General features: G+C 39.8%; 1 protein-coding gene across 1 annotated transcript in view; it reads right to left on the reverse strand.

Moving 5' to 3' along the window:
- The window catches only part of LOC106088346 (uncharacterized), a 331,585-nt gene that overhangs the window by 190,151 nt on the left and 114,360 nt on the right, over positions 1 to 27,074 (reverse strand). The window contains exon 2 of the mRNA XM_059361089.1: positions 16,026 to 16,054. The gene's annotated coding sequence lies outside the window, so the exon portion shown is untranslated. The remainder of the gene's footprint in view (positions 1 to 16,025; positions 16,055 to 27,074) is intronic.

The following is a 27,074-nucleotide window of genomic DNA, read 5'->3' on the forward strand; positions in this document are numbered from 1 at the left end:
AAGTGTCAGCCAATTCGAATAAGAATTGCGCCCTTCGGGGGCTCAGGAAGTAAAATAGAGAGGTCGATTTGTATGAGAGCTGTATCAGGCTACAGACCGATTCAGACCATAATAAACACGTATTTTGATGGTCAAGAGAGGAGCCGTCATACGAAATTTTACGCAAATCGGATAATATTTGAGACCTCTAGAGGCTCAAGAAGTCAAGATCGCAGATCGGTTTATATGGCAGCTATATCTGGTTATGAACCGACTTGAAACTTATTTGGCACAGTTGTTGAAAGTCATAATAAAATAGGTCGTGCAACATTTCAGTCAAATCGGATAGGAAATGCGCCCTCTAGAAGTTGAAGAAGTCAAGTCCCCAGATCGGTTTATATGACAGCTATATCAGGTTATAGACCGATTTTAACCATACTTGGCACAGTTGTTACATATCGTGCAAAATTTCGAACAAATCGGATGAGAATTGCGCCCTCTAGTGGCTCAAGAAGTTAAGATTCAAGATCGGTTTAATTGACAGCTGTATCAGATTATTGACCGATTTGAACCTAACTTAGCACAATTGTTGGAAGTCATAGCCAAACACGTGGTGCAAAATTTCTTTCCAATCGGAGAATAATTGTGCCCCCTAAAAGCTGAAGAAGTCAAGACCCCAGATCGGTTTACATGGCACCTATATCAGGTTATGAACCGATTTAGATCATACTTAGCACAGTTGTTGGAAGTGATACCAAAACACCACATGCAAAATTGCAGTTAAACCAGACTACAATTGGCTCAAGAAGTCAAAATTCAAGATCGGTTTATACGGCAGCTATGTCAAAAAATGGACCGATTTAAACTATACTATGCGTAGTTATTGGAAGTGATATCAGAACACTACGTGCAAAATTTCAATAAAATCGGATCAGAATTGCGCCTTCTAGAGGCTCAAGAAATCAAGACCCAAGATCGGTTTATATGGCAGCTATATCAAAACATGGGCCGATATGGCCCATTTACAATACCAACCGACCTACAGTAATAGAAAGTATTTGTGCAAGATTTCTAGCGGCTACCTTTACTCCTTCAAAAGTTAGCATGCTTGCGACAGACGGACAGACGGACGGACAGGGCTAGGTGGACATAAAATGTCACGACGATCAAGAATATATACACTTTATGGGGTCTTAGTCGAATATTTCGAGGAGTTGCAAACCGAATGACGAGATTAGTATACCCCCATTTTATGATGGAGGGTATAAAAAATGAGTAAAATAAAACAAGTAAAAGCGTGCTAAGTTCGGCCGGGCCGAATCTTATATACCCTCCACCATGGATCGCATTTGTCGAGTTCTTTTCCCGGCATCTCTTCTTGGGCAAAAAAAAAAAAGATATAAGAGAAGATTTGCTCTTCTATTAGAGCGATATCAAGATATGGTCCGGTTTGGACCACAATTAAATTATAAGTTGGAGACCTGTGTAAAATGTCAGCCAATTCGAATAAGAATTGCGCCCTTTGGGGGCTCATGAAGTAAAATAGAGAGATTGATTTATATGGGAGCTGTATCGGGCTATAGACCGATTCAGACCATAATAAACATATATGTTGATGGTCATGAGAGAATCCGTCGTACAAAATTTCAGACAAATCGGATAATAATTGCGACCTCTAGAGGCTCAAAAAGTCAAGATCCCAGATCGGTTTATATGGCAGCTATATCAGGTTATGGACCGATTTAAACCATACTTGGCACAGTTGTTGGATATCATAACAAAACACGTCGTGCAAAATTTCATTCCAATCGGTTAAGAATTGCGCACTCTAGAGGCTCAAGAAGTCAAGACCCCAGATCGGTTTATATGGCAGCTATATCAGGTTATAAACCGATTTGAACCATACTTGGCACAGTTGTTGCATATCATAACAAAACACGTCGTGCAAAATTTCATCCCAATCGGATAAGAATTGCGCACTCTAGAGGCTCAAGAAGTCAAGACCCCAGATCGGTTTATATGGCAGCTATATCAGGTTATGAACCGATTTGATCCATACTTGGTACAGTTGTTGGATATCATAACAAAACACTTCGTGCAAAACTTCATTCCAATCGGATAAGAACTACGCACTCTAGAGCCTCAAGAACTCAAGACCCAAGATCGGTTTATATGGCAGCTATATTAAGTTATGAACCGATTTAAACCATACTCAGCACAGTTGTTGCATATAATAACAGAACACGTCGTGCAAAATTTCATTCTGATCGGATAAGAATTGCGCACGCTAGATGCTCAAGAAGTCAAGACCCAAGATCGGTTTATATGGCAGCTATATCAGGTTATGGGCCGATTTGAACCATACTTGGCACAGTTGTTGGATATCATAACAAAACACTTCGTGCAAAATTTCGTCCCAATCGGATAAGAATTACGCACTCTAGAGGCTCAAGAACTCAAGACCCAAGATCGGTTTATATGGCAGCTATATTAAGTTATGAACCGATTTGAACCATACTCAGCACAGTTGTTGCATATAATAACAAAACACGTCGTGCAAAATTTCATTCCAATCGGATAAGAATTGCGCACTCTAGAGGCTCAAGAAGTCAAGGCCCAAGATCGGTTTATATGGCAGCTATATCAAAACATGGACCGATATGGCCCATTTACAGTACCAACCGACCTACACTAATAAGAAGTATTTGTGCAAAATTTCAAGAGGCTAGCTTTACTCCTTCGGAAGTTAGCGTGCTTTCGACAGACAGACGGACGGACGGACGGACGGACGGACGGACGGACGGACGGACGGACGGACGGACGGACGGACGGACGGACGGACGGACGGACGGACAGACGGACGGACATGGCTAGATCGACATAAAATTTCACGACGATCAAGAATATATATACTTTATGGGGTCTCAGACGAATATTTCGAGTAGTTACAAACAGAATGACGAAATTAGTATACCCCCCATCTTATGGTGGAGGGTATAAAAATAAACAAACTGACAAACAAACACAATTTTTTTATACCCTACACCACCCATGTGGTACAGAGTATTATAAGTTTGTGCATTTGTTTGCAACACTAAGAAGGAGAAGATCTAGACCCGTTGATAAGTATATCGATCTTCTCAGAATCACTTTCTGATTCGATTTAATGGCTGTAGTTACTAAAATTTTCAACCTATCTGCAAGGATTTTTATGTTTCTGATAATATCTGCAAGATTTAATCAAATTCGGCTCCTATGTGGATACAGCTCCCATATATAGGTATCGCCCGATTTGCATTTAATGGTCGTAAGAACTATAGTTTTATCCGATCTGCACAAAATTTGGCACGGATTATTTTGTTGTCGGCCCTATTGGATTATTGCAACATTCACCACTATATGATATAAGGCAAATAACATAGTTCGAGAATGTGTTTTAAGGAAAAAATGGTTCATAGATCAGCCTTGGTATTCTGCAACTAATTTTTATACCCTCCACCATAGGATGGGGGTATACTAATTTCGCCATTCTGTTTGCAACATCTCGAAATGTGCGTCTAAGACCCCATAAAGTATATATATTCTTGATCGTCATGTCATTTTAAGCCAATCTAGCCATGTCCGTCCGTCCGTCTGTCCGTGCTGTCTGTTTGTCGAAAGCACGCTAACTTTCTAAGGAGTAAGGCTAGCCGCTTGAAATTTTGCACAAATACTTTTTACTAGTGTAGGTCGGTTGGTATTGTAAATGGACCAAGTCGGTCCCTGTTTTGAGCAGTGTTTTGGTAGTACTTTCAACTACAATGCCAAGTATAATTTTAATCAGTCCATGTTTTGATATAGCTGCCATATAAGCGGATCTTGGGTCTTGACTTCTTGAGCCTGTAGAGGGCACAATTCTCGTCTGGTTTAACTGAAATTTTGCACGTAGTGTTTTGGTAGCACTTCCAACAATTGTGCTAAGTATGATTTAAATAGGTCCATTATCTGGTATAGCTGTCATATAAACCGATCTTGAATCTTGACTTCTTGAGCCAATAGAGCGCGCAGTTCTCATCCGATTTAGCTGAAATGATTTTGCATGAGGTGTTTGGTTATGACTTCCAGTAACTGTACTAAGTATGGCGTAAGTCGGTATAGAACCTGATATAGCTCCCGTATAAACTGATCTTGGATCTTGACTTCTTGAACCTCTAGAGGGCGCAATTCTCATCCGATTTGGCTGAAATTTTGTACAACGGCTTCTCTCATGACCTTCAGCATACATTTTCAATATGGTCTGAATCGATCAATATTTCGATACAGCTCGCATATAAACCTATCTCCCGATTTGGTGTCTTGAGCCCCTACAAGACGCAATTCTTATGCGAATGAACTGAAATATTACACAATGATTTCTACAATGTTCAGCATTCGTTTATGGTCCGAATTGGACTATAACTTATAACTATAACTTGACATAGCTCCAATACCATAACAGTTCTTATTCAATATTCTTTGCTTGTCTAAAAAGAGATACCGCGCATAGAACTCGACAAATGCGATCAATGGTGGAGGGTATATAAAATTCGGCCTGGCCGATCTTAGCACGCTCTTACTTGTTCTTTTTTAGGACGGATTCTAAGGCAATGCACATGCTATTTGTATATCCGGGAAGCAATTGTAGGTGTTTGGAAAAAGAAAATCCATAGCTACAACAGAACACTTTTAAAGCAAGGAGAAAACTAGTGTTACCAACAGTCGAACTTGCTGGGTGTTAGGTAAGATATTTACAGAATGCCAAGGTATAAAGCCTCCACACTAAACGGTAACTAACGATGGCCTCTTTTACAAATAGGTTGAAACGCGTCATACCATTCATAAAACAAGTAAAAAGGCGTTAAGTTCGGCCGGGCCGAACTTTGGATACCCACCACCTCGGGAATATATGTAAACCACCTTTCATCAAAATTCGGTGGAAATTTCATACCCTATGTCCCATATCAGTTATATCAAAATATGTTCCGATTTGGACCAAATACTAAAAGTACACTAGCTATATCTAAAAATAAACCGATCTGAACCATATACGACACGGATGTCGAAAAGCCTAACATAAGTCACTGTGTCAAATTTCAGTGGAATCGGATTATAAATGCGCCTTTTATGGGGCCAAGACCTTAAATCGCGATATCGGTCTATATGGCAGCTATATTCAAATCTCGACCGATCTGGGCAAAATTGAAGAAGGACTTCGAAGAGCCTAACCAAACTCACTGTCTCAAATTTCAGCGACATCGGACAATAAATGCGTCTTTTATGGCCCCAAAACCTAAAACGTAGATATTGGTCAATATGGCAGCTATATCCAAATCTGAACCGATCTGTGCGATATTGCAGAAGTATGTCAAGGGGTTTATCTTAAATTACTGTCCCATCGGACATCGGATAATATATAAGCATTTTATGGGCCGAAAACCATAAATCAAGAAATCGGTCTATATGGCAGCTATATCCAAATCTGAACCGATCTGAGCCAAATTGAAGAAAGGTGTCGAAAGGCATAACACAACTCACTGTCCCAAATTTCAGCAAGATCGGATAATAAATGTGGCTTTTATGGGACTTAGACCCTAAATCGAATGATCGGTCTATATGGCAGCTATATCCAAATCTGGACCGATCTGAGCCAAATGCACGGAGGATGTTGAAGGGCCTGACACAACTCACTGTTCCAAATTTCAGCAAAATCGGATAATAAATGTGGCTTTTATGGGCCTAAGACCATTAATTGGCATATCGGTCTATATGGTAGCTATATCCAAATCTAGACCGATCTGAGCCAAATTCACGGAGGATGTCAAGGGGTTTAACTTTAATTACTGTCCCAAATATTTGCGACATCGGGTAATATATAAGCATTTTATGGGCCGAAAACCATAAATCAAGAAATCGGTCTATATGGCAGCTATATCCAAATCTGAACCGATCTGAGCCAAATTGAAGAAAGGTGTCGAAAGGCATAACACAACTCACTGTCCCAAATTTCAGCAAGATCGGATAATAAATGTGACTTTTATGGGACTTAGACCCTAAATCGGATGATCGGTCTATATGGCAGCTATATCCAAATCTGGACCGATCTGAGCCAAATTCACGGAGGATGTTGAAGGGCCTAACGCAACTCACTGTCCCAAATTTCAGCAAAATCGGATAATAAATGTGGCTTTTATGGGCCTAAGACCCTAAATCGGCCGATCGGTCTATATGGGGGCTATATCAAGATATAGTCCGATATAGCCCATCTTCGAACTTAACCTGCTTATGGACAAAAAACGAATCTGTGCAAAGTTTCAGCTCAATATCTCTATTTTTAAAGGCTGTAGCGTGATTTCAACAGACAGACGGACATGTCTAGATCGTCTTAGATTTTTACGCTGATCAAGAATATATATACTTTATAGGGTCGAATTTTGATTGTGGGCTTCTAAACCACACTTCTAAAATCCCCCAATGTTAGACTATTTGTATGTACTTGTCTTACCGCCAAATGCCCCAAGTTAAAATATCCACAATATTAGTTAAGCACTTGATTGGACTTCAAACCGCAAGTAGAACAGCATCAGTACACAATAATCAGTGTAATATATTCATTGTTTTTACACATAACAAATGCGGACGTTCCTTCTTTTATGCCAAACGCTATCCTAGTTTTCAAATTCATAAAAGTGAATAAAAACAGAGAAAAAAAAACTTTTTTAAAAGCTTCATTGTCTATAACAAATTTACAGGAAGTTTCGAGGTTTTACGATTTTAGTTTGGCGAATATTTTCATTCCATTCATATCATATTCACGATTGCTTTGCCTAACGGACTGTATGCTGTTGACACAAAGCGAAGGATGTATACAATGAAATGGAATCAAGGAAGTCGACAGACAACAGCACGAAAGGATAACAAAAGGATTCCATTTGCAGGCACACAGCACATGGTATGGAATGTTTTCGTTCGTGCCAGTGAAAACGTCCCACATGCAGACACTATGGTTATGATATTTCTACTCAAAGCAATGCCCTTGACATCCTACTGATGCTAGATGCATATGACGGATGTGGCAAATGCTATAGAAACTTCATAATGTGTGCAATTTTGGTTTTTGTGCAAGGATATTTCACATTAAGTGTGTCAAGTGATTTGACTTCCCAAAAGCCTAAGAGGAGAAATTAAAAGGTTGTGATCTATGACTTTTGCATATTCGTAAGTTTTTTGACCATTCTGAATATTTTTTATATAATAAGCAAATAAACTCAGTTTGTGATTTCGAAAGGGCTATGTTCAAAGTTGTGGAAAGTTCCATGAAAGCCTAACAGCAGTCAGTTTATTTTGTGCTGTGGTACACAAAGATGTAAACATTTGAACAGGTAGAGATATTATGCAACATTTGTAATTAAACCAGTAGGGAAAGGCAAAAGTCGGTCGGAGCAGACTATATAATACCCTTCACCAACGAGTATACATAATACGTTAAACATAAAGCACTTATATCCAAATCTAGTCAGACTTTATTTTTGCATACCCATTGAAATATCGAATAGAAATTTGTAGGATTTTCTTACGATAGTACGAAAATTGTGGCTTCTACAGCCTTAAAAGTCGAAACGCATAAAATATATATATGGGAATTTTATCTAAATCTGATTCGATTTTGATGAAAATTGCACACGTATTGGGATGTCAATTAAAACATCTCATGAAAAATTTTATAGAGATCGGACCAAAATTGTATCTACTACAGCTTTAAGAGGGCATATCGGATGAAAGATATATATGATAGATATATATGATCTGATCGGATTCTTATAAAATTTTGCACACATATTGGGACGTCACAAATTGGTAAAGATCGGACCAAAATTGTGTCTTCTACAGCCTTAAAAGGCCATATCGGATGACAGATATATATGGGAGCTATATATATATCTGATCCGATTCTGATAAAATTTTGCACATATATTAAGACATCACACGAAACATCTCGTGCTAAATTTGATAAAGATCGGGCCGAAATTGTGGCTCCTATAGCTTCAAGAGGGCATATCGGATGAAAGATATGTATGGAAGCTAAAGGGTGATTTTTTTGAGGTTAGGATTTTCATGCATTAGTATTTGACAGATCACGTGGTCACGTGGGATTTCAGACATGGTGTCAAAGAGAAAGATGCTCAGTATGCTTTGACATTTCATCATGAATAGACTTACTAACGAGCAACGCTTGCAAATCATTGAATTTTATTACCAAAATCAGTGTTCGGTTCGAAATGTGTTCATTCACCGTTCAGCGATGAGGCTCATTTCTGGTTGAATGGCTACGTAAATAAGCAAAATTGCCGCATTTGGAGTGAAGAGCAACCAGAAGCCGTTCAAGAACTGCCCATGCATCCCGAAAAATGCACGATTTCAATGAAATTTTACACACATATTAGGATGTCCAAAAAATACTTTGTGCCAAATTTGTTAAGGGTCGCACCAAAATTCGGCCTTCTACAGCCTTAAAGGACCTTATTGGAAGAAAGATATATATGGGAGCTATATATAAATCTAGTCCGATTCTAAATTAAAGATGAATTTGTGGTCTGATTTGCAAACTGTTTTTATTCTGCATCCAAAGACAAGGAAATGATGCGTGACATCACTTATGATTTCGATGATTTTCGATTCTATTCAAATTGTAAACACTTCCTTTTCAATATCTCGCAGAAGCTTGCCTTGTAATTGACACTGGTCGTATACACCTGCAAGAAGCCATTCGCCAAGTTAAGGGTTGAAACCGCTAGTCATTCCCTGCCTGTAGATTACAGTGGTCTGCTGGACAGCCCACGGTTTGACTTGGTAAAAATTTGGTACGTTAGGTACAACCTTACAATGGCGGAGTTATATCTGTAGAAACCGGTTCTTAGTCAGGATTCAGAACTTCCATCAGTGTTGTGTTAGCCTCGTCTTGTGATTCCACCAGGAGTCATGATGAGCTTCTATACGCATCCAGGGGCAGGTGAGAAAACTGTGGAACCACTCTTTATCTTTAGATGCTTCACTAGCTGCTGCTGTCGAAGTACTTTTCGAGTTCCGTGCTTCCCCGCTGGCGCACACCTTGAGCCCAGTCCAACTGGATGACCCACCCACACAGGGTTTGTCGGGTCCCGTTTCGATTACATCCCCTTCTATCTCGATTGTGGCAGGGGGATTTTCAGTCTCCTACGATCCCCCAGACTTAAGCGATGTGGTCGATAGTTCCTCATGCAAGTGTTCAGCAACAACTGCTGAGTCGTCTCCTGATTCCCCAACCCCAACCCGCTTCTATAGACCTTCAGTTTCAACTTGTTGAATCCGTAGGATACAACCCCTTCATACTTGTTGAGGTCTGCGAGACAGGCGGAGTTTAGTACGAATACTACCAATCTTCCAGTCGGTGGTCGAAAGATTGGGATTTGATTCCCTTAATCTTCCAAGTATCGATTAAGGATCGAAGGGAATCCTTGGTATCCAAGCATGCACCATCGGTCGAGAAGGAATATCTTCCTTCTTGATTAAATCTAGCGCTGCACTTGGCCAGATCTCTCCAATCTTTTTTAGCGCACAACAATACATTTCAATCGTGCATTGATCCCCAAAGGTAATTTGCCATTATCGGCCTACATCAACACAAACTGCTTCTGCAAGGACATCGGAGTGTACTGATGATAGTCCATTGACTATCCCACTCCGATTATTCCTAGGTATGCAGCCCAGTTCTTCTGCCTTGTCGACAACTGCCATCACCAAACTGTCCCTAGCGACATTAGCAAAGGTTCTTGGACCCATCTTACCATTGTTCGCCCGAGTTCTTTTAGTCATGGGATGCCTCCCGGGTGACCGCAGCTTTTTGGCTGACTGCAGTCCAGTTTCCAAATCTAGACGTGTAGTCTTTGGGGTAGCCTTGGCAGCGAATCCCTGAGCCCAATTTAGGGAGACCCTCCCTATTAGTGAGAGTCTTAGGATCATTCGCACCAAGTCTCTCAAAAAACCCTAGAGCGATGCGCCTTCTATTTTTCCAACCTCTAAAAAGAGCGTGTTAGTTTAAGGGGTAAGGTCGATGGCCTAGTCAAATTACAGGCATGCGAAGAAAGAAGAGGTTCGGCCGTATCCTTAAGACTCGAACCATGTGTCTTCATCAAAAGCCTCTGCTGACCTGTCGTCTGTCGACTGGTGGAGCCTGGAGCAGCCGCTCCACCTGTGGAGGTTTTAGAAACAGACGACATGCTACGGCCTGATACCACCACCGCAGCTGTTGGGTCATTGGAGTCTATTCTAAGCCTACTTCCGGGCTCTAGATCTGTCGCTCCACAGAAAACAGACGCAGATCATCAACCGCCTAATGGATACCTATATCGAAGCTATGCTTGGGTGACTTAAATTTTTCTTCCAAAAATAATGAGCTAGAGTTACAGGAAAATTCTTGCGGAGCGAAATGACAAAACGTCCGCTCCACTCAACGGTTTAAACAGACTCGCTGAGTGGAGCACAATTTTAATCCGATTTGGCTAAAGTTTCGCATGTGATGTTATGTTACGACTTCCAACAACTGTGCCAAGTACAGTCTGAATCGGTCTACCTGATATAACCCCCATATAAACGGGTATCCCGATTTAATTTCTTGAGTACTTACAAGCCACAATTTTTGTCCGGTTTGACTGAAATTTTACATGCAGTGATCTGTTATGTCTTCCAACAATTGTGTCAAGTACGGTCCGCATCGGAGTATAATCTGATATAACTACCACATAAACCGATCTCAAGATTTGACTTCTTGAGCCCTAACAAGGCTGTGACTTTCAAAAACTGTGCCAAGTACGGTTGGAATTTGTGTATAACTTTATATAGCTCCCATATAAACCGATCTCCCGATTTGACTTCTTGAGTCCTTACAAACCGCTATTTTGGTCCGATTTAGCTGAAATTTTGCATGCGGTGTTCTATTACGAATTTCATGGGCAAATTTTGCCCATTAACATTCCACTAACGAACAGGGGCAAACTTCTTACATATCAATGAGAGCAGTCCGATTCAAGTTTTTAAGCTCAATGATAAGGGGCCTCCTTTTTACAGCCGAGTCCGAATGGCGTGCCGCAGTGCGACACTTCTTTGGAGAGAAGTTTTACATGGCATAGTACCTTACAAATTTTGCCAGCGTTAGGAGGGGAAAACCACCGCTGAAAATTGTTTCTGATGGTCTCACCAGGATTCGAACCCAGGCGTTCAGCGTTGTAGGCGGACATACTAACCTCTGCGCTACGGTGGCCTCCGATTTAGATATAGCTCTCATATATTTTTATCGCCCGATTTTAGCTTCTAGAGTCACAGCAAGCGCATTTATTGACTCATCTTGCCAAAATTTCGCATAACGCTTTCCTCGACGGCCAACGCAATATCTGAGAAGTTTGTTCGAAATCGGTTCAGATTTAGATATAGCTCCCATATATATGTTCGTCCATTTTTGGGTAATTTGCGATGACATTTGTCAAACGTTTTTATTACAGTTTGAACTCGAAATTTGGTATGGAATAATTAAAACCCCATCTGAAAACATCCGCCGAGGTCCATCAAAATTGGTTCTGAATTGGATATAGCTTCAACATTTTACTTAAAGGGCAGGTGTAAGGTATTAAACAATGCCTTCCTTGCTGGTTTTTGTCTCAAGAAGTCATATCGGGATATCGGTATTAGGGGGGCCTATGTCACCATATTGACCGGTTCGGATAAAACCTAGCATAGATGTTGGAAGTCATTACTCAAGTCTTTCTTCCAAATTTCAGGCAAATCGGATGAAAATTGAGGCTTCTTGGGGCTCAAGAAATCAAATCCGGGGATCGGCTTATATAGGGGCTATATATTTTTATACACTGATTAGCTGGACCTGGGCCGCTCCGCTGCGCCTTCTTTTACTTTATATGGAGCAAAAGTTTCCTTGGAATATTTATTTTTGACAATTAAAGAGCTTTTAGTGAATTACCATGCTACGAAAATAGTATATCGCTTGACTTACAATTTAACAATATAAGTGCCTTTGTCCGAATCCCATATGATCTATATTGGTCTACGAATTTAAGTTTGGAAGCAAGGTGTACTCCATTCTTAAAATACTTTAGTTCAGCCCGCTACTCTCACGATATCTGATTTAGAGGTGTTTTCGGGGGTTAGGTGGTCCTTTTCTTTCTTTCTTTCGTGCTCTTCTTTCAAAAATCATTTATTTAAACCCCATATTGCCATTGGTTTAGGGGAGTTTACACGATGAGGCGTCCCCCAAACATATGGCCCAAAATAGGTTATCAAATTAGTTTTCGAATCTTGAATACCACATATTGGCATGGTCGAAAAATTTTTACCCTTTTCGGGGTGTGTTGGGGAAGGGGTGATGCCCTAAATACATGGTCCTAAATTTTGATATCAAATTCGTATTCTACTCCCAAATGCCTTTATTTCAGCCCCATATTGCGATGGTCTCTAAAAAATTGCTGTTTGTGGGGTATTTTGCGAAATGGGTAGGCCCCCATAAAATTGGTCCCAAAAGTGGGTATCAATTCTTGCTCTACCCCTCAATACATTTCATTTAATCTCCACATGGACATGGTCGGTAAATATGCCCGATTTAGGGGTGTTTTGGGGATTGGGGTGGTCCCTCAAACACTAACCTCGGAAAATATATCAGCAACGTACCCCATTCTCAAATATCTATATATCGTTCATTTTAACCCCATATTACCCAATTGGCCTCAAAACTGGATACCAAATTCGTTTTCTAATCTCATTTAAACTCCTCATTGCGATAGTCAGCAAATATGTCCGGTTTGGGGTATTGGCCCTAAAAACTATAAATATTTAGTTCCACTCTCTTTACGACCAAAATTGTCTTGATGAACAAATTCGTCCTATTTGGGGTTGTTATAGTGGTGGGACGTCCCCTAGGCAGTTGGTCTACTCCCAAATTTCCATAGTCGGCAAACATGACCGGCTTGGGGTGTGTTTTGGGGGATGGGCGGCCACTCAGTGACTTGGCCTTGAAAATATATATCGGATTCGTGTTCTACTTAAAAACCCTCTTGTTTGAGCCTCACATTGCAATAGTCAGAAAATAATTACCATTTGGGTGGTGTTGTGGGGGTGGGGTGGTCTCGTAGACACTTTTCCCGAATATTGATATCGGGTTCGTGCTTTACTCCCAAAGACCTTTCATTTAAGCCCCATATTGCTATGGTCGTAAATTTGTCCAATTTGGGGGGAAGATTTTGGAGAGGCGGCCCCCAAAAAACGCTTGGTCCCATATTTGGATATCAGATTCTAATTCTACACTCAAATACATTTTATTTAAGCCTCATATTCCCATGGTCGTTAAATAAGTCATATTTGGGGGGTGTTTTGGGGAGAGGCGGCCCCCCAGTAACGTGGTCCCACATTTGGATATTAGATTCGTATTCTACTCGCAAATACTTTTCATTTGTGTCCAATATTGCCATGGTCGGTAAATATGTCCGATTTAGTGGTGTTTTGGGGGTTGGGGTCGTCCCCTAACACTTGGTCCGACAATTGGATATCAGATACGTTTTCTTATCTTAAATACCTTTCATTTGAGTCCCATATTGTCATGATTGGTCTAAACATATGTTTGGTAGGTTTGAGGGTGGGGCGGCCCCCCTAGATACCTCATCCGAAATTTGGAAACCAAATTTTTATTTTTAGGGTACTATATGAGAGCACACAAAATTTCGCTTAAATCGCACCACCCATCTCCGAGATCTGGCGTTTCTGAAAATTAGGGTAAGGGGGAGGATCCGCCCCCCTTCAGATATCAAAAATTTAGTATCTTATTTTCACCACGGGGTCAATGTGCAACATCTGTGAAAATTTCAAGAAAATCAGTTCAGCCGTTTCTGAGTCTATAAGGAACACACAAACAAACAAACAAACCTACAAACAAACACAAATTGATCTTTATATATAAGAAGATATGGTCTTAGATCAATACTTGGATGTGTTACAAATAGAATGACTAGATAAGTTTATGGTGGTGGGTATAAAAAATTCATCAAAATGCGCTGAGAATATATAACGTCTTGTAAGAGGTTCTTTTCGATATTTCGATAGACATGCAAAACCAAATTCTGATGGGATTCAGACATAGCTTCCATAGCCAGCTCTGTCTATCTTTTGCTTTTCCTTATTTTTATACCCACCACCGAAGGATGGGGATATATTCACTTTGTCATTCCGTTTGCAACACATCGAAATATCCATTTACGACCCTATAAAGTATATACAATATATTCTTGATCAGCGTAAAAATCTAAGACGATCTAGCCATCTCCGTCCGCCTGTCTGTCGAAATCACGCTACAGTCTTTAAAAATAGAGATATTAAGCTGAAACATTGCACAGATTCTTTTTTGTCCATAAGGAGGTTAAGTTCGAAGATGGGCTATATCGGACTTTATCTTGATATAGTCCCTATATACCGATCCGCCGATTTAGGGTATAAGGCCAATAAAAGCCACATTTATTATACGATTTTGCTGAAATTTTGTACATTAAGTTGTATCAGGTTCTTCGACATCCTTTATTAATTTGGCCAGGATCGGTCCACATTTGGTTATAGCTGCCATATATACCGATTCGCCGATTTAGGTGCTTAGGCCCATAAAAGCTGCATTTATTATCGGAAATTTGGGACAGTGAGTTGTGTTAGGCCCTTCGACATCCTTCGTCAATTTGGCCCAGATCGGTCCAAATTTGGATATAGCTGCCATTAGACCGATCAATCGATTTAAAGTTTTTGGCCCTTAAAAGGCGCATTTATTTTCCGATGCCGCCGAAATTGGGGACAGTGAGTTAGGTTAAGCCCCTTGACATACTTCTGCAATATGACACAGATCGATACAGATTTGGATATAGCCGCCATATAGACCGATCTCTCGGTTTTATGTTTTGGGGCCCTAAAAAGCGCATTTATAGTCCGATGTCGTCGAAATTTGGGTCAGTGAGTTGTGTTAGGCCCTTTGATATCCTTCTTCAATTTGACTCAGATCGGTTCAGATTTGAATATAGCTGCCATATAGACTGATATCTCAATTTAAAGTCTTGGCCACTTAAAAGGCGCATTTATAATTCGATTTCACTGAGATTTGACACTGTGACTTATGTTAGGCTTTTCGACATCTGTGTTATATATGGTTCATATCAATTTATTTTTAAATATAGCTACTAAAAAGACCAATATTTTGTTATACACAATTGAACAATGACTTGTACTTATTAGCATTTGGCCAAGTCGGAACATATTTCGATATAGCTGCTATGGGGCATAAGGTATGCATTTTTCACCGGATTTTGACGAAAGGTGGTTAACATATATACCCAAGGTGGTGGGTATCCAAAGTTCGGCCCGGCCGAAGTTAACGCCTTTTTGCTTGTTCTTATATTTTGTTGCTTATTTTTATTACTCGTAGCATTTCATTATTTGTATGATCTTGTTTGCTTCATCAGTGGAAGTCCATTTGTGGTCGATTTTATGCTTGATGCAATTTTAACTTTTCCTGAAGCGATTAAATTTTAATAATTTTTCTATTTAACTCTCATGGGCCAAGTTACTGGCATGTACTCGTACCACACCAAGTGTAACTCATTTATATTTATAATCTCCTTTGACTGCCCATTGGAATTAAATTCGGCCTCATTGTAAGTGTATAGCAAATATTTGATCGTTGCGTATAATTTCTTAGAAAGGAATTTCTCCGGAGACCTTGTGCCTGCCTGTCTGCATAAATATTAAGCAAATATTCTCATCCGGTTTGTGTCATTTCGTTATGATATTGCGGAATAAAAAATTTATGCTAATGCCATGGAAAATATTTATATTTATGTCCTTATGTTGGTCTAAAGATACTTTCTGCAAATAAATATTTGATGACTATAATTTTTGTTTGCCTGAATGTGTGGCCCTATTACGTACGTATGTAGTGGGCTGAAGAAGGACTGTGTACTTACATACTTTATATCGATATTCGAAAGAGCATCTGCAAAGAAAATAAATCACAAATTTTATTAACAAATGTTGCCAGGAGATAGATGCAGTGCTCAAGGTATGCAGAGCAAATAAAATAAAATTAAAATACATTTGTTCTTTACTTTATAATGCTGAATATTTCATTGAAGGGCATCACATAGAAGAGAGGAATTTTAGTAAACCCTCTGGAGAATGTTGGCCATATGTACAAAGTTTATAGATCGATGTAAGCTTTTATATTTTAATACTCCTGGCACAAAGCGATGATGCACTTTAGGAATTTTGGGCAATGAATATAAAGGGTGATTTTTTTGAGGTTAGGATTTTCATGCATTAATATTTGACAGATCACGTGGGATTTCAGACATGGTGTCAAAGAGAAAGATGCTCAGTATGCTTTCACATTTCATCATGAATAGACTTACTAACGAGCAACGCTTGCAAATCATTGAATTTTATTACCAAAATCAGTGTACGGTTCGAAATGTGTTAAAATTTTGACAAATTTTGTTCAGCGATGAGGCTCATTTCTGGTTGAATGGCTACGTAAATAAGCAAAATTGCCGCATTTGGAGTGAAGAGCAACCAGAAGCCGTTCAAGAACTGCCCATGCATCCCGAAAAATGCACTGTTTGGTGTGGTTTGTACGCTGGTGGAATCATTGGACCGTATTTTTTCAAAGATGCTGTTGGACGCAACGTTACGGTGAATGAACACATTTCGAACCGAACACTGATTTTGGTAATAAAATTCAATGATTTGCAAGCGTTGCTCGTTAGTAAGTCTATTCATGATGAAATGTGAAAGCATACTGAGCATCTTTCTCTTTGACACCATGTCTGAAATCCCACGTGATCTGTCAAATACTAATGCATGAAAATCCTAACCTCAAAAAAATCACCCTTTACAAATATCGATTTAAATTTGGTAACTCATAAACATGAAATTGGTACAAAACTTTGGGGCCAAATAACAGTGGAGGATAACCACCCTATCCCAAAACCCACCCAAACGGATATTTTCACTGATTGATCAAATGGAAGATGTATAAAAAGTAGAGTACGAAATCAATATAAATATTTGACCCCAGGAGTCGGACCGATACTTGAAAGTATTGTAGAATACGAAACTTAAATAAACATTTAGGGTCCGCCCGACCTGAAAACCACCCCTAATCTGACATGCGAGCAGATCGGTACAATGTGGGTTCAAGCGAAAGGCACTCGAGATTAGAATACGACCCAGACGGGTCGCTCCACCCCACAAAGATGCCCCAAACGAAAGGTTTTTAGGAGTAGAATATGAAATTTATTTCAAAATTTTGGTCAGTTCCCGTGTGGTCGATCGACTCCAAAATTGTGCCCAAAATGGACATATCCCCTATCAGTTATATTAAAATATGTTCCGATTTGGACCAAATACTAATAAGTACAGTATATATATCTAAAAATAATCCGATCTGAACTATATACGACACGGATGTCGAAAAGCCTAACATAAGATTTTGTCAAATTTCAGTAATATCGGTTTATAAATGCGAATTTTATGGGGCCAAGACTTTAAATCAAGATGTCGGTCTACATGGCAGCTATATCCAAATTTGGACCGATTTGGGCCAAGTTGCATAAACATGTCGAAGAGCCTAACACTAAGCACTGTCCCAAATTTCGGCGAAATCGGACAATAAATGCCTCTTTTATGGGCCCTAAACCTTAAATCCAGAGATCGGTATATGGCAGCTATATTCAAATCTGGACCGATCTGGGCAAAATTGAAGAAGGACGTCGAAGAGTCTAACTAAACTCACTGTCTCAAATTTCAGCGACATCAGACAATAAATGCGTCTTTTATGGCCCCAAAACCTAAAACCTTGAAATCGGTCTATATGACAGCTATATCCAAATCTAGACTGATCTGTGCGATATTGCAAAAGTATGTCTAGGGGCTTAATTAAACTCACTGTCCCGAATTTCGGCGACATCGGACAATAAATGAGCATTTTATGGGCCCAAAACCTTAAATCAGGAAATCGGTCTATATAGCAGCTATATCCAAATCTGAACCGATCTGGGCCAAATTGAAGACAGATGTCGAAGGGCCTAAGATAACTCCCTGTCCCAAACTTCAGCAAAATCGGATAATAAATATGGCTTTTATGGGCTTAAGACCCTAAATCGGAGGATCGGCCTGAATGGCGGCTACATCCAAATCTGGACCGATCTGAGCCAAATTGACGAAGATGTCGAAGGGCCTAACACAATTCACTGTCTCGAATTTCATCAAAATCAGATAATAAATATGGCTTTTGTGGGCCTAAGACCCGAAATCGGAGGATCGGTCTATATGGCAGCTATATCCAAATCTGAACCGATCTAGGCAAAATTAACGAAGGAAGTCGAAGAGCCCAACACAAGTCCCTGTCCCAAATTTCAGCAAAATCGGATATTAAATATGGCTTTTGTGGGCCTAAGACCCTAAATCGGAGGATCGGTCTATATGGCAGCTATATCCAAATCTGAACCCATCAGAGCCAAATTGACGAAGGGTGTCGATGGGCTTAACACAATTCACTGTCCCGAATTTCATCAAAATTGGATAATAAATATGGCTTTTGTGGGCCTAAGACCCTAAATCGGAGGATCGGTCTATATGGCAGCTATATCCAAATCTGAACTGATCTTTTCCAAATTAACGAAGGATGTCGAATGGCCTAACGAAACTCACTGTCGCAAATTTCAGCGAAATCGGATTATAAATGTGGCTTTTATGGGCCTTAGACCCTTAATCGGAGGATCGGTCTATATGGGGGCTATATTAAGATATAGTCCGATATTGCCCATCTTCGAACTTAACCTGCTTATGGACAAAAAAAGAATCTGTGCAAAATTTGAGCTCAATATCTCTATTTTTAAAGGCTGTAGCGTGATTTCAACAGACAGACGGACAGACGGACGGACATGTCTAGATCGTCTTAGATTTTTACGCTGATCAAGAATATATATACTTTATAGGGTCGGAAATGGATACTTCGATGTGTTGCAAATGGAATGACAAAATGAATATACCCCCATCCTTCGGTGGTGTGTATAAAAAGGCATTAAGTTCCGAACTTTGGATACCCACCACCTCGGGTGTATATGTAAAACCCCTTTCGCCACAATCTGGTTAAAATTGGATAACTTATGCACCCAAATTCGGCAGTGATATTGAGTGGTCTAATAAATATAAGTCACTGTTGAATTTTTTATTTCAAATTTCGGGAAATCGGATAAAAAATAAAGCTTTTGTGGGCATCAGACCCTTTATCGGCAGATCGCTTTGTATGGAAGCTTTATCTAAATATTGTCCGATACAAACCATATTTGAGTCAATTGTCGGGAAGCCTTAAACTACTCACTGCTTAAAATTTAAACAAAAAAAAAAATCCCTTTATCGGAAAATCGGTCTATATAGCAGCTACATCCAAATATGGTCCGATTTTGTCCGATCAAGAACTTAACCAGCGTGCATTAAAAACAAGTATCTGTGCTAAATTTCAACTCAATATCTCAATGTTTGAAGGCTCTAAAGTGATTACAACAGACGGACAGACACACACACGGACATCGTTAAATCGTCTTAGATTCTTACGACGGTCCGAAATTTATATATTTTGTGGGTGGGAAATTGATATTTCGATGTGTTGCGAACGGAATGACTAAATGAATATACCCCCTATCCTACGGTGGTGGATATAAAAATCAGTATGTGTTTGTTTGTTTGTGTGTTCCTTATAGACTCAAAAACGGCTGAACTTCGGTCACCGGAAGTAGTAACAGCTGCCTTTGAAAGAATCCAAAGAGAGTCAGTGGAAATGGGTCTGGCAGTAAATGGAGATAAGACGAAATGGATGGTTTCAACTCCCAAAACGCTTTGTAAAACCGAGCAGATAAAGAAAATGGAGAATGTTAGGAACCACAACTTTGAGACAGTCGGTAACTTTATCTACCTCGGCACCACCGTAGATAAAGGGACGAATAGTACTGGCAAACAAATGCTACTTTGGACTAAGAAAGCAGTTTACCTCTCGACAGACAGAGATGACACTATACAAGACACTGATACCACCCGTGTTGTTAAATAGTTCTGAGGCATGGGTGCTTGTGAAAGCAGATGAGGCAGCGCTTGGATTATTTGAGAGAAAGATTCTTCGTAAAATTAATGGAGAATATAGGCGTCGTATGAACCACGCGCTGTATTAGCTGCGTCGCGACGATAGCATAGTTACACACATCAAAATACAACGGCTTCTTTGGCTAGGTCATGTTGTCAATGGATGAATGGATGTTGTTGTTGAATGGATGAAGAAGCTCCAGCAAGGAAGTTTTTGAAGGCAATCACGGTGGCACACGTAAACCGAGAAGACCAAAAGCCCGATGGAAGTGGTGGAAGACATCTTGAAACAAATTGTCGGAGATTTTAGAATGAGCGATGAAGATCGAGGCGCTTGGAAAGTCATTCTGTCATAGCCATTTAAAGTAAAGTAAGTAATCGTCAAGCATTATATTTTATGGACGGTACTTTCGATTCATATAACATTTCGTAAATTTTTCGGTATTTCATGAATTTTTTTTTTTTGAAAACCCTTCCTAAAGCTCTTAAAAAATCACCCTTTTGATGTGCAACATTTTATTTAGGTTTATTAAGACGTTTGTAAATGCCTTAAAAGCAATATTTGGAACATACATATAAATATATGGGAGCTATGTCTACATCTAAACGGAGTTCTACGAAATTTACCAGTGATCAGAAGAGTCATTATAGATACCTTTGTGGCAAATTTTATGTGGATCAAATTACAAATCACAAAATTATTTCAGTATTAGCCAAAATCGGACGAAAATAAATATGGGAGCTTTATCTAAATCGTAACAGATTTTCATTTGATTTAAAATAATGGAAGAATATATTGTGCTGAAATTTTGTTTCAAGTAATCTGTTTTAACTTCCAACAAATTTGCCATGTATGGTTCAAATCGGTCAATAACCTGAAACAGCTCCCATATAAACTGATCCTGGAGCTTAAATTCTTGAGCCTCTAGAGAGCACAATTCTTATCCTATTTGGCAGAAATTTTGCACAATGACTTCTACTTCAGTCTCCAATAGCCAAACCAAGTGTGGCCCCGATCGATTCGTAACATGGTATAGCTCCAATTGCATTGCAATTCTTATCCACTATCACTTGTTTGCCTATAAAGAGATATCGGGTAAAGAACTTGACAAATGCGATCCATGGTGGAGGGTATATAAGATTTGGCCCGGCCGAATCTAGCACGCTTTTACTTGTCAAGAAGCGTGATGGAACGATATACAGGGTGGCTGATGAATATTGCTACAATGATGAATATTGCTACATTTTTTTTTCGGTGTATGGAATACATTTTTCTTTTATTCATGTTAAATTAAATTATTAAATTAATTATTAAATTATTATTAATTAAATTAATTAATTAATTAATTAAATTAATTATTAAATTATTATTATTAAATAGAAAAAAAGTTATTACATTTTTTTTTGGTAGCGGCTTTCATCAGCCACCCTGTATACGTGGACACTAGACAAACATGTATGGTATACATTGTATACACCGGAAGAGGGACAAACACAACCACGGGATAAATCTGAGTGTCACACAAAACTTTTTGCAATCTCTAAGAAAAAACTCGTGCACAAGACGTTGTCAAAATGTGAACGGCTGTGAATAGTTGCGAACATTTCGTTTACATCAGTGCTGTTGTAGACTTATGAGCATTTATGGTTGATTCTGGGTGGTGATTGGCAACGTTGTCAAGCCGAAATTTTTATCCGATTTGGCTGAAGTTTTGCATGTGGTATTCCGTCGAGACTTCCAACAACTGTGCCTGATATAGCTCCCATATGGACCGATCTCCCGATTTGACTTTTTGAGCCCTTACAAGCCTCAATATTGTTGTTGTTGTAGCAGTTTGTTCCGTTTTATATTTCGTCTGCTTGATTCTGTTGAGTGTCAAGATCCAGGAACTCAGATGGACTGCACCCACATGGATCTGGGTCGGAGTCGATTGGGTCTAGCTGGGCAGTTAAACAGGTGATTTGTATCGTGTGGTGCCTGGTTACAATCAGGACATACATCTTGCACGGCGGCATCAATCCTTGCTCTGTAGGAGTTGAGGCGACTGCATCTGCTGGAACGTAATTGAGCCAGAACAACTCTGGTTTGCCGGGGGAGGTCAATTTTTTCAGGTGCAATGGGAGGCGGTCGTTCTCCAAGGACTACATTCATTCGGTAGCTATTTACCGCATCTGCTTCCGTGCCTGCATGAATGTTGCATAGACCCGCTTGATATGCTGCTTGTTCTAGAGGTTATCTCTTGTAGTGCTTAACCTCACGCTCTAGATCATGTAGACCTACCTTAAGGCTTCTAGGCGGTGGATATCTATCCATAAGATGATGATTTGGTTGATCTCTGCGATAACATTCCAAAAGGTATTGCTTAGACAGCATGTAGTTATGTCTTCCCACTGGTAGGATCTTTGCCTCCTGATAGAGGTGGTCCACATGAGAACTGAGGAGACAGCCGTCACAGTTCGGAGGGCGGCATTCTAACAGATTTGAATACTAGTCACTGCGTGTCACAAAGCTGACGAGACCACACTGGCGCTGCATAACTTACCACGTACCGGCCAATTGCTTTGTACGTGGTCAACAAGGTTTCTTGTCTGCACCCCAAACACTGCCGGCAATTGACTTGAGGACCTTGTTTCTACTTTGCAAATTGAAAATGCCTAAGAGCTATCAAATGTGACGCCAAGTATTTTGTGACACTTGATGATCGGAATCATTTCCCCATCCACCATCACAGTTAGCTCGGTATTCATTTCACGCATGCTTGTACTGAACAATGTGGCTGAAGATTTTTGGGGCAGATATCTTCAGATTTCTTGCAGTGACATATGATACAAGTTCGTTGAGGTAGATGTTCAACCTATCGCAGATGTCAACAATGGGTGGGGGAGCCTGAAGACATGATCGTACAGTCCTCCGCATATGATATGACCTGTATGCCGTTTGGAGGGGGTGGAGTGGAGGATAGGTAGATGTTAAACAGTGCCGCAGATATCACCCCCCTTGGGGAACACCCTGTTTCACTCTACAGTGATTCCATTTCCTATCCCTAAATCCCACAAATGACAGGCGACCACACATATTACTCGCGACTCAGCGTTTTAGGCCTAGCTTGAGGGAGGTGTTGGCGATGTCCTCAAATAATTTGGCATGACTGACCGTGTCGAATGCCTTCGATACGTCCAGTGCCACGAGAAGCATCCTCTCACATTGCATGGGCTGATTGAAGCCACGGCAAATGGGTGCGGTGATGGCATGCAAAGCAGTTGTTGTGCTCTGCAGTCTTCGAAATCCATGTTGATACTCGGCGAATGAAAATCCTCCTACGAGGCTGGGAAGGAGTACTGCCTCAAGCGTCTTTGCTATCGGTGAGAGAAGGACATCGGTCTGTACGACTCCAGGGTCGTTTCCAGGCTTCAGTAGCGGGATCACTCTGCCCACTTTCCAGGCATGGGGAATTTTAAGAGCGTTCAATGATAGGTTGAGGACAGTAGTAGGGTACCCAACTGCAGGTAAAAACACATTCTTCAGCATCAGTGTAGAGAATTCGTCGGGGCCCAATGCCTTGGATGATTTGGCGCCGCGGAAGACTTTCGTAACTTCGCCCACGGTAAATTGTGATGGCTGTCCATCGGATCGGAGACCACGAATACGGCGAATGGTTCTCCTCCTTGCCCTGTCACTCTCGGTGGCTGTCGAACGGCTCTCCTCCTTGCCCTGTCACTCTCGGGATGCACAATAAATTGACGGTTAAACAACCTGGCGCATTTCTTCGGATCAGTAACGGTTACGTCGACAAAAGTGACTGAGGTCCTGTCATCCCATCTACCGGGGTTCGCGAGTGACTTAACAGTGACCACAGCGTGCATCCATTTCTGTCGGATATGGCTGAAATTTAGTACGCCGTGTTTTAATGCGACTTCCAAGAACTGTGCCAATTACAGTCCAAATCAGTCTATAACCTGACATAGGTCTCATATAAACCGGTCTCTCGTTTTGACTTATTAATATTCAAGTTTTGTCCGATTTGGCCTGTTATAGTTCCCATGTTAACCAGTCTCTCGATCAAGCTTTAATATTTGCTGGTATGACAGTAGTTTGGTATGAAGAACAAATTTATGCCCCTAAACTAAATTTATTTTGTATTAATTTTTTTGCAGAATCCCCAGTGGTGGGTTCCCAAAATTCGACTTGCCTGAACTTGGCACGCATTTACTTGTTTGTATTACAATACTCTGGTCAAAAGGACTGATTTTCAAATCATACTCGTACTTTCAGATCTATCCTAGTAATTTCTAATTACTTTGCCGTTTGGCATCAAGCCCAAGTATAATTTGAAGCAATTTTTTATGTAAATCTTAATTGTGTTAGTTGCATAAGTCCTTCTAAGCAAGCTCTGCCCTATTACTAATTCATAGTAATAGGGTTTTTGGTAAAACGCAATTTCATGTTCAGCCTCCAAAAGCACAAAAAGTATCACTTTGGGCCTAGGGTAAGTTACTAAACGAGTATTCCGAAATGTTATGAAGCTATTGAGGTCAACCGAATATGTTAACATTTTTGGTCGTTTGTAATCATTTTAACTAAATGAATGAATGAATGAATGCCTAAAATCCTCTATTTAAGGAAGAATTACAAACTAAAACTATCCATTTCAAGCTCAATTTGTAGCGAAGTCCATAATTTGCTTTTGAATAAATTTACCTAAAAGTTTTATTAAATTTTGTTAATTTCTTAATACGCTTGGGTTGGCCATTTGTGTTTTGTATTTTGAGGATGGCAGCCAACACAATTAAATATTTATACCAAACCATGATAATTGTTCATTGTGTGTGTGCAAGAGAGAGAGAGAGAGAGCATGCCAGTGTATTTAAGTATAACGCACTGCTATATTTACTTATATATTCTCATGTAATCATATGTCTGCTTTGTAATTCTGGCCATCCATGCTCAGTATTTTGGCATCCAAACCTCCTCTAAAAATTTATGTTTAAATAAACGAATGTGTTTCAATGTAACAATTTTTATATACATTATGTTTAAATCTGTAGATATGTGCGTGTGTGTGTGTGTGTGCGAACACGTTTGGACACATTGTTTGTATATACACGACATTCTTATACACACTAACACACTGTATAAATAGTCTTTATATCTATGTGTACACGAACGTGAATGAAGAATGAAATCACAAAACAGCACACATTTACAAAATGTAGTCATAAACAATACCCACACAAAAACACGTTCTAATTTATGGCTACACTCGAAATACACCATCACAATTCATGGCTTATTTTTAAATTTTAAAGGAAGTAAAATCCAGTTAAATTTATCTGGGCCCTATCTCTCTCTCTCTCTCTCTCTACTATGCATAGCAGTTGCCAAGTTTTTGTACCCTACACCACCACTGTGGTACAGGGTATTATAACTTTGTGCATATGCTTGCAACGCTTAGAAGGAGAAGAGTTAGATCCATTGATAAGCATACCGATAGGCTTAGAATCACTTCCTGATTCGATTGAGCTATGTCCGTCTGTCCGTCGGTCCGTCTGTCTGTCCATGTATTCTTATGATCAAGTTATAGGTCGCATTTATTCTCCGATTGTCATGAAATTTCGCACAGGTTTCTTTTTTGGCCCAAGGACAAACGCTTTTGATTTTGAACAAAATCGGTTCAAACTTAGATATAGCTCCCATATATATTTTTCATCCGATATGGCGTTTTCAGGCCATAAAAGCCTCAATTTCGGTCCGATCTTTACAATATTTGGCACGGGGCGTTTTATTTAATGTCCTCATATGTGTGAAAAGTTTCATAAAAATCGGTTCAGGTTTAGATATGGCTCCCATATATATTTTTCATCCGATATGGCCTTTTAAAGCTGTAGAAGCCAAAATTTTGGTCCGATCTTTAAAAAATTTGGCATGAGGTGTTTTATTACACTTCTTCATATATATGCAAAATTTCATAAAAATCGGTTCAGAGTTAGATATAGCTCCCATATATAACTGCGACATCGGATAATAAATGTGCTTTTTTATAACCCCAAAACCTTGAACCGAGAGATCGGTTTATATGGCAGCTATATCCAAATCTGGATCGATCTGTGCCATATTGCAGAAGTATGTAAAGGGGCTTAACTGAACTCGCTGTCCCAAATTTCGGCGACATCGGATAATAAATGTGCCTTTTATGGGCCCAAAACTTTAAATCGAGGGATCGGTCTAATGGCAGCTATATTTAAATCTGATCCGATTAGCGTCAAATTAAAGAAAAATATCGAAGGGCCAAAGACAATTCATTGTCCCAATTTTAAGCGAAATCGAATAATAAATGTGTATTTTATGACCCTAAGACCCAAAATTGAAGAATCGGTCTATTAAGCAACTATATCCAAATCTGGACCGATCTAGGCTAAATTAACGGAGGATGTCGAAGGGCCTAACATAACTCACTGTCCTAGATTTCAGCGAAATCGGACAATAAATGTGGCTTTTATGGGTCTAAGACCCTAAACTAGAGCATCGGCCTATATGGCAGCTATATCCAAATCTGGACCGACCCGGGCCAAATTAACGAAGGATGTCGAAGGGCTTAACACAACTGACTGTCCAAAATTTCAGCAAAATCGGATAATAAATGTGGCCATTATTGGCCTAAGACCCTAAATCGGCGGATCGGTCTATATGGGGGCTTTATCAATATATAGTCCGATATAGCCCATCTTCGAACTTAACCTGCTTATGGACAAAAAAGAATCTGTGCAAAGTTCCAGCTCAATATCTCTATTTTTAAAGACTGTAGCGTGATTTCAACAGACAGACGGACAGACGGACGGACATGTATAGATCGTCTTAGATTTTTACGCTGATCAAGAAT

Source organism: Stomoxys calcitrans, chromosome 1, assembly GCF_963082655.1.
Source record: "Stomoxys calcitrans chromosome 1, idStoCalc2.1, whole genome shotgun sequence".
NCBI lineage: Eukaryota > Metazoa > Arthropoda > Insecta > Diptera > Muscidae > Stomoxys > Stomoxys calcitrans.